The sequence below is a fragment of the Bombus huntii genome, chromosome 16 (assembly GCF_024542735.1).
Source record: "Bombus huntii isolate Logan2020A chromosome 16, iyBomHunt1.1, whole genome shotgun sequence".
NCBI classification, from domain to species: Eukaryota; Metazoa; Arthropoda; class Insecta; order Hymenoptera; family Apidae; genus Bombus; species Bombus huntii.
The window spans coordinates 4,375,102-4,390,311 of NC_066253.1; the positions used below are offsets into that span (position 1 = coordinate 4,375,102).

The 15,210-nt window shown below is 44.6% G+C and overlaps 1 protein-coding gene across 2 annotated transcripts in view; it reads right to left on the bottom strand.

Annotated features, from left to right (window-relative positions):
* Positions 1–15,210, bottom strand: part of LOC126874593 (alpha-mannosidase 2) — a 152,218-nt gene that overhangs the window by 82,039 nt on the left and 54,969 nt on the right. The window contains exon 1 of one of the 2 annotated variants that reach the window (XM_050636823.1): positions 11,094–11,299. The exons of the other annotated variant lie outside the window; for it this stretch is intronic. The gene's annotated coding sequence lies outside the window, so the exon portion shown is untranslated. Of the gene's footprint in view, positions 1–11,093; positions 11,300–15,210 lie in introns of those variants that run through there. 2 annotated transcript variants of the gene reach the window in all.

Consider the following 15,210-nt stretch of genomic DNA (forward strand, 5'->3'; position numbering starts at 1 on the left):
AGACACCGAGAAGCCTCACTCTCAGCCACCAACGCCTTTTCCTCGCGCGACTCTTCCGAAACCATCGAGCATCGGGCGTAAACAAAGCCACAGAAGGGCCACATCGATGTTTAATTCAATGGACTTTAGGCGTACTTGACCACGTCGCTTAACTTTAATGGAATTCTCCTTGGACTTGCTGAAAACCCAGTCCTGGGCGGCCCACGGACTATCGATTGCTCGTCGTTATTCATTAAAACGCGACGAGAATAGCGACGGTTCGTGCCGCAAGGTCAACAATCGATGCAGCGATCCAGTCGTTTAAAAGCCAATCCGCAATCTTCTGCGTTAGGCTAACTTCGAGCGATTTGCGAAACTCCACGAATCCGCATGCTCCTCGTTTTCGTGCCAATTTTCAACGTGATTTTCTGCTTGCGGCGCGGCGGTAATCGCCGCACATTCGGCTGATTCTACGTAAAACGACGAGAGAAAAATTTCCTGCAACATGTTTTCAGCCGGGAAAAGGAAAATCCACTTGGAAGATTTGACGAGTATTCTTGAAAATTTGAAATTTGGCTAATCGCCGACTGAACAGGAGTGAAATTATCGACACGGGGTTTAAGCTACGTTTAAAAACAAGCCAACGATATAGAATGCAATTTTCTCACAAGGTGGTTCGTTTCCCAGCAAAGAATAATCTTGGAAATGCATCGGGCGTATGTTTGGGGCGCGTGATTAAACGCGTTGAAAATTGATTTCCTTGTAAACGCGGCCTTAAATCGGAGAAATTTCATTTCGCTTCTTTTTCGCTTATTCTCAGGCGCGCAATAATCTCCTGTTGATTGTTTGCACGTAGCTGGCCGGCGCTTGGCCGAGTTAAATCACATAGCCGACGAATCTTCAGACTCGATTTTCTCAGAAACCAAGCGTCCAATGAACAAATTTTATTCCACGTTTTCCACTCAATTCTTGACGTACTGTCGACGTATGTCGCTCTCTGCCCGGTTCTACTACGACTACCACCCCCACCCTGTACGATCCGATATCGTCAAATACGAACAAATTGGAAGCAGAATATAAATAAACGGTACATCTTGCGCACAGTTGTAACGTAACACGGTGACGCTTCTGACAGAATCACGTTCTGACAACGTGACGTTGGCAAATATCGCAGCGAGTCAACATAACCTTCGGTCAAGATCTTTAACCCTTTGCATCCTGAATTTTATTTCAATTTTTTTACCAGTAGCTGGCAACGCTTTCAAGTGTTTCGTTTGAAATTTACTTTAACTAAAAAATAAGGCAATTTAGATAAATAAAGGAAGAAAGAGATTCACTTAAATACCAGTTCTATTCGCACTATTGTTGTAGTTTCTAATTTTCAAGTGTATGATATATCTCGAAACAATTTCCAGGATGCAATCCTCGTTTTCTTTCGCACGTTTCACAAAAAGAGGTGGACATGGAAGAATGTCGAGTGGGACTCGATAAAGGAGCTGCTGAGATAAAAACTGATGTCGAGCCACACTCGACATACGAGTGCAAAGGGTTAAAGTTTCTTCTTAGTTGGGCCGGGGTCAGTGGGGCACGGTTGACTTTAACGTTAAATCGCAGCTAAGGAAAGGATATTTCAGAGGCGCGCAGGCAGCCGAATTCAATTACGCGCGCGATGAAACTGTGTTTTTCATGTCTGGGGTTCCGGGCGCGGAACCACGTCACGTCCACTTCGTTTAGGCGAGAAAAAGAGGGTTGGCGAAATTCGCGTTTCAACAAAGGAGAGAAGGGCAGGGTGGCCAGTGGATGCGAGGATTTTTCACGTCGGACGCCGGATATTAGCTACGTAGACGACGCCGTGAATGCAGAGGAGCCCGGCGTGGATGTTGGTGCCAGCGTGGAAAAAATGTTCCATCGCAAACACCGCGGTCGACTTCAAACGGTTCGCGCTGCTCCGAAACGTTCGACTGGTCGCGCGACTGAAAAGCAAATCAGCCGCGGCCCCTTCCACGCTCGGCCCATGTACCGGGTGTGCTTTGCGTCGATTCCACGAAACTGCGGCTTAACACTAGAACCACCGATAGTTAACACGAAGCTGTTTCAGCCAAAATCAGTCAAAATGACCGGTTTAAAAAATACATAATAATAGAATATTTGTATATTTATCGATTTATTGCTTTCTTACAGAAGCAATTCCATGTTACGTAGTACATTTTTGCTATTATTAATCCATCTGGGATCCCTGAACGAGGCTTGACGCGTTTATAAAATCGTAGAACCAGTCATTTTCACTGCTGTGGTATTTCCAGCGTTAGCATCCAGCGATCCAGCGATCGATACGGAATTTTCCTGATAACTGATATCGTTGTATCGAGTGATACGCGGTCAAAATTTGAAAAACGCGTGGCAAGTTGTATAAAACGAGGAAACTGGTTAATTGGGGTTCGATAAACGGATTACAGGACTCCTGTACACTTTGACAAGTACCGGTCATTTTCACTGCTATTGGTACAAGTAGCCTCGATACAAAATTATTTTCAGTTCGAATACATAAAGAAACAAAATAAAATTCGTTATGTTATTCTTTCAGTTATCGTTACGAAAGTCATTACATCATTGCGGAAAAACATATAACACGAAGTGGGAATTTTAAAACAAAATTGTAAAACCAGTCAATTTCACTGGTGTGGTAGTTCCAGTGTTAATCGAGACGGAAGCAAACGATCGTGCAATTACTGTCGAAAATCCAACATTCGATTCGCGCGTCCCTGTAGAAACATCGGTAATTTTCATGCTAACGTTCGCCAAATGCAAATTCTTTCAGAAACGACACTGTCCACTTGCAAAGAACAGAGGATCGCGCTACGTTCTTCGTAAATATTGCGTTGGCAACTAAGTGACTGCGGATTTTGCCATTGTCACCTAATGATAAAATCCGCAATCACTTAGTTACCAATGCAAAACGCGAACAGTCGAATCTCGTTAATCGGATGCGAGCGAAAGGTGGAAGGTGAGGCGAAAGGTAGAAAAGCTTTGCGACGGTGGCGAGCAAAGAAAATAGAAAAGGAACGAGCGCGCGATTAAAACTGAGCGCGTCGTGAATAATAAATAGACACGGTGTATGCAGCAGCGTCGACAGACGTCTCAAAGAGACCGTCAGCAGCAGACCTCCGCGCGTCGCCTAATAAATTCATTCTGAATTTCGTGCATCGGCGTATTGCCACTTACTCCGTTCGTTGCGGGGCCACGATGCTTTTAGAATCCCCCGGTTCCGCCTCCACCCCTTTCGCACAGCCTCTCGCCGTGAATCAAATTAGCCAGCCGATTCTAATTACGAGTTTACGGACTTTACCTCGCGCGGCTGAATTTCAAAGTCGCTCTTACCACTGTGCACCCTTTTCGTTGCATTTCTCGGCTGTTTCCATCGTTTCCAACAATCCATCGTTTCGCCTACGATTCGCTCGCTCATGAAACCAGAAACATCGTAGAAATCTGCAACTCTGCAAGTCTGCGAGCCGCCATCCTCATTTTCAGACTGATGATATTTACCACACGCAAGACGAAGACACGCGAAAAGTACGTAAAATATCGGAGACACCGTGTCCATGATGTGTATTATGTCGAGAAGCCTCGCCTAAACAGCCGGCAGGCAGCCTCAGCTTTAAGAAACAATCTACGATGTCGGAAATCTTCCAGGGACTTCAATCTCGGCTTAAGCTAAGCTGGATAACGCCCGATAGAGATGGCTACGAAGATAATAGAACGAAAAGAAGATATGAAAAAGAAGGCACGAGAGCTCTGTGGAAATTCTAGCCAGAAGATAACATTCAACGTAGCCAATTTGAAGCCCGTTTAACGAAATGCAAAAGCCAAAACCGAGAAATCAACAGCTTCCACTTTGCCGGAGAAATCGTGTCCCGGACCTGGCTTCGTCTTTATGGAAACTGTCGATTTGCTTCACTGCCACATGAAGCAAAAAGGAATTAGCTCCGATAGATGTTACGTCCATCAATTATCGAAGATCGACAAAGACAACTGCGAGAGTGATCCGAGAAAACCGAAACCTAAATCAAAGCAAAATCAAAATCATGTGAAACTCAGATACAGTCGATTATGAAAATAGTGCAACGAAATTGCGGACAATTGTATCGTCGATCCACTGGGAGACTTCCAGCAAGGTCGCAGCAATCGATGTAAAATCGCTGTCAATGGGCAGTTTCGTCAGCGACGCTCGTCCAACTCGCAGCGCGCAACGTCGCAGCCGATTCTCGGAAACTAATGGCTGGCTGAGCCATACGGCGTGCCGGTCCAAGACGCCAGCCGCTAACGTTCGAATAATCCCGATAGCGTGCGAGGGAAGGCAGCCATCAAACTTGCCCATGGAGTTTGCCGGATGCAAGACCAAGGCCCGTGAACGAGACATTTGAGAGTTCGGCAACAGACATTCCGTGAGCGTATGGTGCTTTACGAGGATCCTGGTTAGGGCACGGACAAAGGAGAACACGGTACGAGCGGCTGGCAAGAGGAGCTCGCTCGGATCTTCGCATAATTCGCTGGCAAGAAACGAACGAGGATGGCTCGGTGACGCCGGATGGACACGACCGCAGGAAACTTCGCATAAATCTGCGACTCGACCGTGTTTCTACCTAAACTCCTGCGAGTCGGACCTGTGGTTTATGTCTCTCGGGGGTGGGTTACACTGATTTTTAAAGGCTACTTTCGACCAGGGGTCGAGCTTCTCACTTGGCGAAAACTTCAGCCAAAGAGTTTTCCATTTGCAGGTATCTACAGTTATGGTACGAGTGAGTGAAACAGCTGAGCATTAAATTTTCAACAACGTCGACGAAGATGGGATATAAGTCGACCGACGAGGCAAACCTTGGGACACCTGTTTTTTCCTCTAACTGGATCTTCACGGACTCGCGAATTTTCGTCACATTTGAATTCTTCCAACGCGACGATTCGCCGGAATAAAGAGCTCGAAAGTGACCGGTTTCTTGTAACAATTAGTTACAGGCAGCGATGTATCGCCGTACTGTTTAAACGTAGCCAAACTCGATCAATTTTTTCGGAGCACGCCGATCTTTGAACAAATGACGTTGAAACAACGAGAATTCTTAGATTCCATAGAATATACAACGCAATCGAGCGATGAGCCTTTAAATGTTCACGGTCTTCCGTTCTATAGCGATAATTTTACGTTCGACAACTGCGCAAGGAACGGGGCTCGAGCTTTCCACCGACGAGGATATAAAAACGACTCTGTTCCTGGAAATTGAAATCTGAGACGCGTGGAACGCAGAGAGGAAGAACGCGAGTGACAAAGAAAGAGGACTGAGAGTGGACGCGTTCGGCAAAGTTTAAAGGTTCGCGATAAGCTGGGACCTTTAACTCGAAAACGAAGATGCTTTATCTCTGCTTTGCGATCAATGAAACTTTCGCCAACGTGCTCGTTACGTTCTTCCGATTAGAACGACACCAAACGCCATATAATTTCCAGCATGTTCGCTCACTCGATAAACGATAATTAAATATATAGGAAAAGTTGAATATCGTTCAAATTACATCGTGTTTGGTCTCGTTCGAATCAGCGAGCCGTCGCAAACACGTTGCTAGAAGCAACAAAATTTTACAACAAACGTTAGAAATAACAAAGTTTCGCTTCCGAACTGGTAACTCGATACCACGTTTCAGCGATATCTGACATCGGATCGTGTTACGTTATTCGATCGCGGTGGGCCGTCGAGTTTCGTGTTGTATCGGGCGAACTTGCCCTCGGCAACGGGAACGAAGATCGTGCAATTATCCAGAGGATCTTTTCGTGCGATTATCGAATGTTTCCTGTGTCGAAATTTTTCTCCTACGCCGCTGTACATGCGCCGGGAACATGCTACGGATCGACGCAAGGTTGGAAAAACAGGAATCGAGTTACATAAATGTTTGTGACACCCGGTATGCAGACCAAGTGGCAGACTACCGACAGCGTATACTTCGTAAGCATGCAGGAAGTCCTTGTTGTCTTCGTTACACAGTGATTGCGGCCTGCCCCGCTTCTCCCTCCGGAGTTCTTCGCGTTTCTCTGTCTGTGGCCGAGCCATAATTTCTTTATGACCGAGGAACGCTGGCCCTCCGCTCGCGTTTCACACCGCAAATATTTTCCACGTAATTAACACTTACATCCAGCCATGCTAAACACCTTGTTGTCCAAAGATCACGATCACCAGAAAGGGATAAAAAATGCCCACTTTTCTTCAACTTCCCGATACATATTTATATCCAAAGGATAGGCAAAGATATTATTTTCACATCGACGTTTCTACGATGGAAAAATCTGTCGCGGAATATCGTGGTAATTTCGTGGAAAGAAGTTGGCAGGATCGATGGGCACGTGTTGCGTCCGCAGATTGCGTTTTAATCGATAAAAAAGATTCCGGCTGCAAAAAAATCTACCAGATTTCCATCCTTCGATCGGTCGATATTGTCGTTTCCACGTTTCCTTTGTTCGGTAAGAGCCGAGAGGGTTGAGAAGCGAAAATTAGCCGAAAAAAGGTCTCGTTGAGAGACACAGTGGCGTAAAAATATTTGTTGCATAGATGGCGCGAGAGAAGAGGACAGCACGTGCGTCTGGTGAAAGGGTAAAACAACGGTAGGATAGCAATTAACGAGAAACGAGACTTCGACGAGGCTTTCTTGCGGCGAGAATCGAATCGTTAGCGAATGAAAATTACTGGCGACAAAAGAGCGACGGAATAGCTGCAACGACAATCCGGAAACATCGATTAAAATTCTCGACGCCGCAACGCGATCGACGTTCCCATTGTACTCTCCTCTCTCTCTCTCTCTCTCTCTCTCTCTCTCTTTCTCTTTCATTCTCTCTTCACCCGTTTCCTCTATCCAGTTGCATTTTTCCCCCTCTTTTTCCGTGGTAATGTTAACGTCGAGCCGTTCTAGTCACGGTTTTTCTCGGTGTCCATTAACGTTTCAATTACCAACGTCGCGCACACCTGTTTTTACTCTTTACAGTTCCCTCGATCGTCGACTTATTTCTTCCTCTTCCCAGTTTCCCCGCTTCGTCACGCTTCTCTTCCAGTAATTCCGTTAAATGTTATCGATTCCCGCGAGTTCCGCCACTTGTTTGTTTTCGGCTTCTCCATAGATTTTGCTTCTTTCTGTCTCGCTGGCAACGATCCGTGGCCCGACACAACGTCCGCTGTCTTATCTGTCTTTCGACCAGATTTTTTGCAGCGCAACAAAAACTTTCAACACTCGCGTTAAAACAACATCGTGTAACTAACGGAACCGACTGTAGGTAACACGTGGACGAAAGTTTGTTCTCGAACAGGCCACCGAAACGATCTACCAGTTTCTGGTGTTGAATAAAATTTTGAAATTGGTCGATCGCGTTGCCGTAAATGTGCCGAGACGAGCTGTAACTTCGTTTCGTAGGTACACTATCGCCATTTACGTTATCGTCAGCTGCGAAACGCGAGACTGGGAAAATGGAAATCGCGAGTGGAAATATGGAAACGGATGGATAAAAATGGCACCGAATCGAGTTCTATAAGACGATAAACAGGCAGAAGCTTCAACAGGCCGAGCAACGAGCAGACAGCCGACGCAGCGCGAGGCAGAAATCGGTTTACGATAAAAATTCGCTATCGAAAATACGACGGCCGGCAAAACGCATTTTTATCAAGCGAAACGCGCGCGGCGAAGGGAAAAAAAGGAAGGAGCGTGGAACCGGTCGAGGGAGTAATACGGCGACGGAACGAATGTATATTTTTTGGCGAGATTACTGTCGTTTTTCAGCAGCTGTCCGGACCATTCTTGCGAGCCGACAAATGGCGTGCCTGATCACCCATTGCCGCTAAAACTGTGCGTTTCGCGTCCGTTACGAGCGCGTTCGCAGCGAAACGCAGTCACGCGGACTAATGCGCATGGCAAAATTATTTTCTACGAAATTAACACTTTGACTGTCACGTCGGTCATATATGACCCGCCACGGTTTCTCCTCTGACGCCACGGTGGTCATCGGTGAGCGGAGCGTTTCAACTGCTTACAATCGCAAAAATTGAATGAAAATTCACAATTAGGACATTTTCCATATAACCGATAAATAGAAGATACTTTGAAACAAAAAGTGCCCCATTGAACGATTAAACATTTTTATTAGAACGTCGATAAAAAGAAATGAGAAGGAACGTTGCATCTAACGGTGCCCCGTGTTAAAACGCTTTGAACACAAATGTGGCTCATCGATACAATCCGGACGATAGGTGGTCGCCTTTTTGGTCAGATTCTTACCAATTTTTGATCCTAACTGTTTAACATTATTTTATAGCACTCTCTGCAAAATTTTCGCGCCAGGTACGCTTGTCCTTCTTTCCTCTGCATTTCGCGTCGCGATCTTTGTCGAATAAGGATATTTCACGGCTCTGGTGAATGGCACCGTGTAAGGTGCATTGCGAGTGCCATTCTAAAATCTGATACCTTGATTTTTGTTTTTGTCGCTTGTTTATAGAGTATCATCGCGTTTGAAATTGATGTATTTAACAGTAACTCTAAAGCTAATTTCGTACACCACTCGAGGGTTCTTCTATGTGTCGTAGAATATGCTATCGTTCGATCCGATAAATCCACAGCACGTTTTCCTCTCTTGTATTCTACCACTACCATTGGTTTATCAGAAACATAATTTCTTTTACCTCCACCATTTCAGTCGAACGTTTCGTCGAAATCATAAAGATAATCGTAATACTGTTTACTAATATCTTCTACACGTTTCAACGATATATTCTGCACGTTTTGCCTACGACGAAGTAACGAATGCGAATGGTTTGTTGAAGTAAACGAAGCCTTGTTATAATATGTCGCTATCAACCGTTAGCAAGGCGCCACGGTGGTCCCCGTGACCACCAATAAGATAAACGGTACATCGGGGAGGAACGTTGCCTTACATCGTCAACTTATTGTTATTTTGCCATTATATGCTTTGAATAATAAAAATACTCCCGTGGTGTCCTGAGCGAAACGTGTGATTTCTGCGTGGCAGTCAAAGTGTTAATGGTGTGAAACCGTTTCGGCGGAAAGGCGTGCACCATCGTAAGGATGTGATACGAGGTCCGGTGAAATGGCTATGAACCTGATCCGTAATTAATGGAACGTAAGCGTGCGATTTAACGTAAGTCGAGCTAACTCAAGCGTCGCTTAATCCGCACCGATAATATCTTGGTTCAGCCTAAGCAAAGTTGCTGGAACTTGCTGCTAGATGAATAGGAATCGAACGAGGATCTGAACGAATCTCTGACTGAAACTTGCAAGCAGATGGATTGGCAACTAAATGATTGCGGATCTTGCGATTAGGCGGTATTGACAAAATCCGCAATCGCTTAGTTGCCAAGCCAATAACTCGATCCAAATCCAAGGCGAGTTAAACCGCGGCTTTAATCGAAGTAATTCGAATTTCACAAAACTTAAGGAAAATTAGTTGCGGCGGAGTTAACTGGAGGTCCGCGTGGGTCGAGAAACAAAAGCAAGTCCGCTGCCTACCGACATGGAGCGTAACTCGATTTTGAATTTCAATTTGCAATTTTTGCCTTCGTGCGAAATAAATTTTCACCAGCGAGAGAACCTCGTTGACTCGCGTCAATTTTAACGATTTTCGCGCAAGCGTTGCTCGTTAGATTTACCTGAGAATTTAGTCGTATTTCGTTTGTTGCTTTAAGAAAGAAATCAACTCTTTTGCCCGAGACGACTCTTCCACGCAAGTGCTGCAAATAGTAAAACGACAAAAGGTACGAAAAAATGGTTGAAACAAATCTTGGACGAATCTTCGGAAGAAATCGTTTCGTTACGGAAAGCACGTACGATTATTCCAGCAAATCACTTTCTTACAGAAATTACATTAGAAAATGATTCTCCTCGGAACACTTTTCGCACAGATTTATAGATCGTAAGAGCAACAAGGCACGAGTTTCGCTTCAACGATCTTTTGACGTCTCTGGTCGTTCACTTTTTATAGATTTGAGCACTTACACAGAACAGGCTGGCTCGGATAGAAACGAGTTGCACCAAAATCGGCGAGTATTAGGTTGTCCGAAAAGTTTCTTTCGCTTTAGAAGGAAATAACAGACGGAGGATATTTTTTCTTTTATATTACTTTATTGAATTATGCGCGAAGATAATAATAGAAATAGAACGAAACGGATCGCAACTAACTGAATAAAATAATATAAAACAGAAATTGTTCTTCATCTTACGAAACGAAAGAAACTTTCCGGACAACCCAATGCAATTTTTCACGTTTGCAGGAAAAATGACGCGCACAGGGAAACGACAGCCAGTTACTTGACGCGGACCGTGCGTGGACTCTACTGGGCGAGATACGCCTGGAACGCAAGAAGATGACTGCACCGAGAGGGAAGAGAATCGTAAAAGAGAAGGTTGGTGAGATTTTCAGACGAGACTCGGACGATAATGCAACCGTAAACCGGCCGAAGAGACGAAGGAAAGAGTGGGAACCGGTTGAAAAGACGGCAGAGCGTCGATTACTCGTCGTCAGCCTGACGATTCCAGCGTCCGCGAGGATACGCGTCGTGAAAAGCTCGTTCTGGATATCCAGATGCCTGGTTTCTCGTTCCAGAGACAGAGGAACACTCGACGGTACGTTCTACCAACGTTTCTCTATGGGTTTTTCAACCGATTCGCTGGATGCTCGTGCAACAGTCAGATTCAGAAGGTAAAACGAAGAAGCGTAGCCTGTGCAAAAGTCTGTGTCCGTTTGCTCGGACGAATAGAAATTGTAATTCGCTGAAACTGTTCGCTGTAATTCGCGATAGACGAAAATTGAAAAGAAAATTGAAAAAGTAGGAAATGGGCGTGTAACTTGTAAATCACTGTCTCGCGGCGATTTCCAGATCCGATCACACCGACAGGTAAGAGGCGAGGAAGGAAGACTGCGTCGAGTCCACAGCAGCGGAAAAGAATCGCAGCTGTTCGAGATACTCGACGTTGTAGCGAAACTTACGGTGGGAAAGGTACTGGAGGGTGGGAAAAATATGGAGAAATCGATGGAAGAAGAAGAGGAGAGCGTAGATGTAGCAGGTTGCATGCAAGTGTACCTTGAAGAAGGACGAGATGCAGCCACAGATCGGAAGAACGAGACTGGAAGATGGGCTTGACGCTACAGGCACACGGGCGACGAACGAGACGCAGCTCGCGAGCGAAACTGCACTCGGGTCGAAAGGCCATCGGCCAGACAACCTACCTACGAATCTGGCCAACTAACACCGAGCTACGACACCGACGTGCACAGCCAGACTGCGTTTAGTTTGTGCGTAATCGCGTCTTCTCGCCCCGTCTGTCCCGCTTGTAGCTGGCAAGCGTTCGGCTCGGCGACGCGACTACGCACACCGACAGTACGCTTAATCGAACGCTTCTTCCGACCGATGAAATATACACTCCGCATCAAATATACACTGCGTGCCGCGGAGACCCTGCCGACGCTATGCCACTACACCAACCATCGAGGGGAGAGAGTTTATTAGCGAATCGTTGGAAATGAGAATAACTGTTGGAGCAATAGGTTTCTCGATCGTTCGGGTACGCTGAAATCCCAGTCTAATTCGTCTAATTCTAAGCTGAATCTGCGAGCAGCTTCTTTGAAGCTTTTGGCTTCTGGTCAATAAATTTTGGGAAACCGAACGGTTAGGGGAACAGAGAATTTTCTCGGTGGCTGGCTTGAAATTTCAGCCGCGCTCTAAGATGGATCGATGTGGATAAGGTGATGAGTGTTGAAAAATAAATATCGAGGAAATACGAGTTTCGATAATACGAGTCATAGCTGGGTGGATCGGATCGTGTGCCTAATTCGAAGCAGAACTTGGCATCTGGTTTAATAAGCTTTGGGAAAGGGAATGGCTAGGGGAATACAGTTTCTTGGATGGCTTGAAATTTTAGCCGCACTCTAAGATGATTCAGTGTGGATAAGGCGATGGCTTGAAATTTGAGCCGCACTCTAAGACGAATCAATGTGGATAAGTTATGGCTTGAAATTTGAGCCGCACTCTAAGATGATTCAGTGTGGATAAGACGATGGCTTGAAATCTGAGCCGCACTCTAAGACGAATCAATGTGTACAAGACGATGGTTTGAAATTTGAGCCGCACTCTAAGATGATTCAGTGTGGATAAGGCGATGGCTTGAAATTTGAGCCGCACTCTAAGACGAATCAATGTGGATAAGAGGATGGCTATAAATTTGAGCCGCACTCTAAGACGAATCAATGGACAAGATTCCGATTGGTGAATTTTGAGAAAGAACATTGCTATTGAAGAGATCGATGTTTTGATCCTCGAATGGATTGGTATCTGTTCGTTCTAAACTGGATCTGTAAGCCAGTTTGGAACCTGGTCGGTAAATTTTAAGGACAAACAAGGGATAAGGATAGAGATTTGATATTTGAGTGGATTTACATAATTCTAAGGTAGAATTCTATTATATTTATAATTTCGATTCGTTCTAAGGTATAATTCGAATCTCAGTAATAATATTCCTTCACAGTGTTTAATTCTGGGTCTAAACGATAGTTCTTAGCAGAGGCCATTTTCGCTTAGAAACGATTTTAGTTGAATCCCAAGATTCAATCTACAATACAATAACTGGACCTAATTCTACCGATACCTAATTCTAGATCTAATCTATAGCCATGCCATATAATCAACTCTAATGATTGATTGAGTTTCGGATTAGGTTCGGTTCTACAATTTAACCCTGGTTCTAGTAATAAACGATAATCTGTTCTCGGTTATAGACTGTACGACGTTCGACACATAGTCATCGCTGATACCTAGTATCCATCATCAATTCCAGAATATAATGGGCGAATTTGGTGCAAAATTTGGTCCTGGTATCTAATGCCGACCCTAATGCCATACTCTGCGTAGCATCTAATTTTTGCCAGATTCAATTGAGTTGAATTGCAGAAATCCTGGTCCAAAGGTGTAACTTCGATCATCCCTAGGATGTAATTTCTCCTCACTAATTGTAAACTCAACTCTGACCATCTGGTCATTGATTTTGCCTCTGGTCGTGATATTTGATTTAGGTACGTGATTTCAATATCTACCCTGAAATTCAACAAAATGATATTCATACGAGTATACTCGTCACGAAAAAATGACAATATTCTGCGTTACGACGAGCCCTGTGAGTAATCGAACGAGAAAATAAAACAAACATTTCCTTACAACTCAATTTTATATTATAACAGTCACATGTATTCTGTGTTCGACGAGTATACTCGTCGTCGCTTGTTTCTCGCCGCGCGTTTCAGCTACACACTTCTCGAAGCTTTCAGAGGTCGTAACAGCTAACCGGTTAACAGACGATCGTTATTTGAAAAGGCGAAATGAAAATAGGGATGCTGTTTGGTGTTCGAGTAGAACCGACTCGACCTAATTCCGCGCGGGAATAAATAGCCGTGTTTCGTAGACTCGATTAGGTGCTACCCCAACGGAAATAGCGTTGCCGGTGACAAAAATAACGCAGGCAGTCGACGCCTAGTCGCGTCGCGACGCTCGTTTACGCACGTTGCATGAATGACTGACTGACTGGCCAGGTGATCATCTCGCTGACGACCAGACGCTTGCGTAACTTGGACGCTTCGTTTCGTGTCAACGATCCTTCTCTGCCAGTATTTCATACAATTAAACGCTAGCTTTTACCTTCTACCGAATTTCTAAGCAACAACTTTTTCGCTGCAGATTAACCAACGTAATTATTAATTTATATAATTAATATAATTTACATAATTTTAGTAATTTACTTATAAAGTAATTATCCTATTTCGAACTTCGTCGCGAGCTACTCGAATTTAGCGTTTCGAGAAAAACTCCGAATTCGGATAGATTCACCGATCTTGATAGTTGCGATCAAAAATCTTGCTACTCTTTTTATTTCAGGCAAGCAATTTCTCTTACTTCTCTTCAAAAAAAGAAAAAAGCAAACTAGAATAGCGAATATTATTAACCAGTCGGCAGCGGATGAGCAGCCGAATTTCTAGGACAAATTATCGCGCTCGCGTATCGGAAATGCGCTATGATTCGGTTGCCTGTAGCTCTCGAAGTTTCTTCGCGGTGTATCAACAGAGCAGGTTCGCGTCACGGTAAACGACGGACCAGTCGCTTGTCAACGACACGTTATATACGTGTTTTGCTTTAACGACCGAAATAACGTGAGCAAACCCTCACGTTTACGTCTCCGCCGTGTAAATTAACGTCCCACGAGCCGACAGCGTGAATGACTGACCAGGTGGTCGACTTTTCGTCGTTTGCGTGTAATATACAGGGTGTTCTGTAACAGGTGGTATACTGTGGTCGACGAAGTGGGATTCCGCGACGAAATATCGAATGTCGGACTATCGAATACCGTACGATTGCTTTCTCGCATCTTCTGACACACGGCGCAGCTACAGGCGCGCTTCGATAAACTTCGACCCATAGCGAAGTCTGGTTATTCCAAATTCCAGTTAAAACAGAGGTGCAAAGAACGCGTGTGGACAGGCGATGGCAAATAATTCCAATTAAATTCGAAATAATTCCAAGGTAAATTTTATTTCGACTTGCAGAGGCTTCCATAGTCAGAGTGCAAAGAAATAGAGAAAATTGTAGTCTTATTGAGATATTCCAGTTATACAGAGGTTCGAGTTATACAGGTTCTGAGTTATCGAGCTTCTACTGTATGTACGCGATCGTACAGTCCGATGATCGGCTTCAGACAGGACAGGATTTTCCACTTCGCATGATTCAAGGCTAGGTCTCAAGGGTGCCTCGAGTATCGCGTCTCGCATTTATTACTGTCGTCTCGGCAGCATGCACATAGCATCGAAACAATGAAACGATATTTTAGTATCTTCAATACGAGAACGAAATTTCAATCGATATAGCGATAGCTCTATAGGTTCGAAAAAAAAAAAGAAAAAAAGAAGAGACGTTTTTCGAGATACAGTTCTTCAAAGTATCCATCACCTTCTCGAACATCTTCCCGTGTCACCTTCTTCGTGTTTAAAACACTTCGAGATCGAATCGTTGCACGGGTCGAGTCTCCCAACACGACGACTTAAATTAACTCGCAAGTTGTTCGTTGTACGAAACGATGTCTCGAACAAAAGTTGCACGGTATCTAAGTGGACACACAGTGCTGTAATCTGTTTGTTATCAGCGAGATATTACACTCACT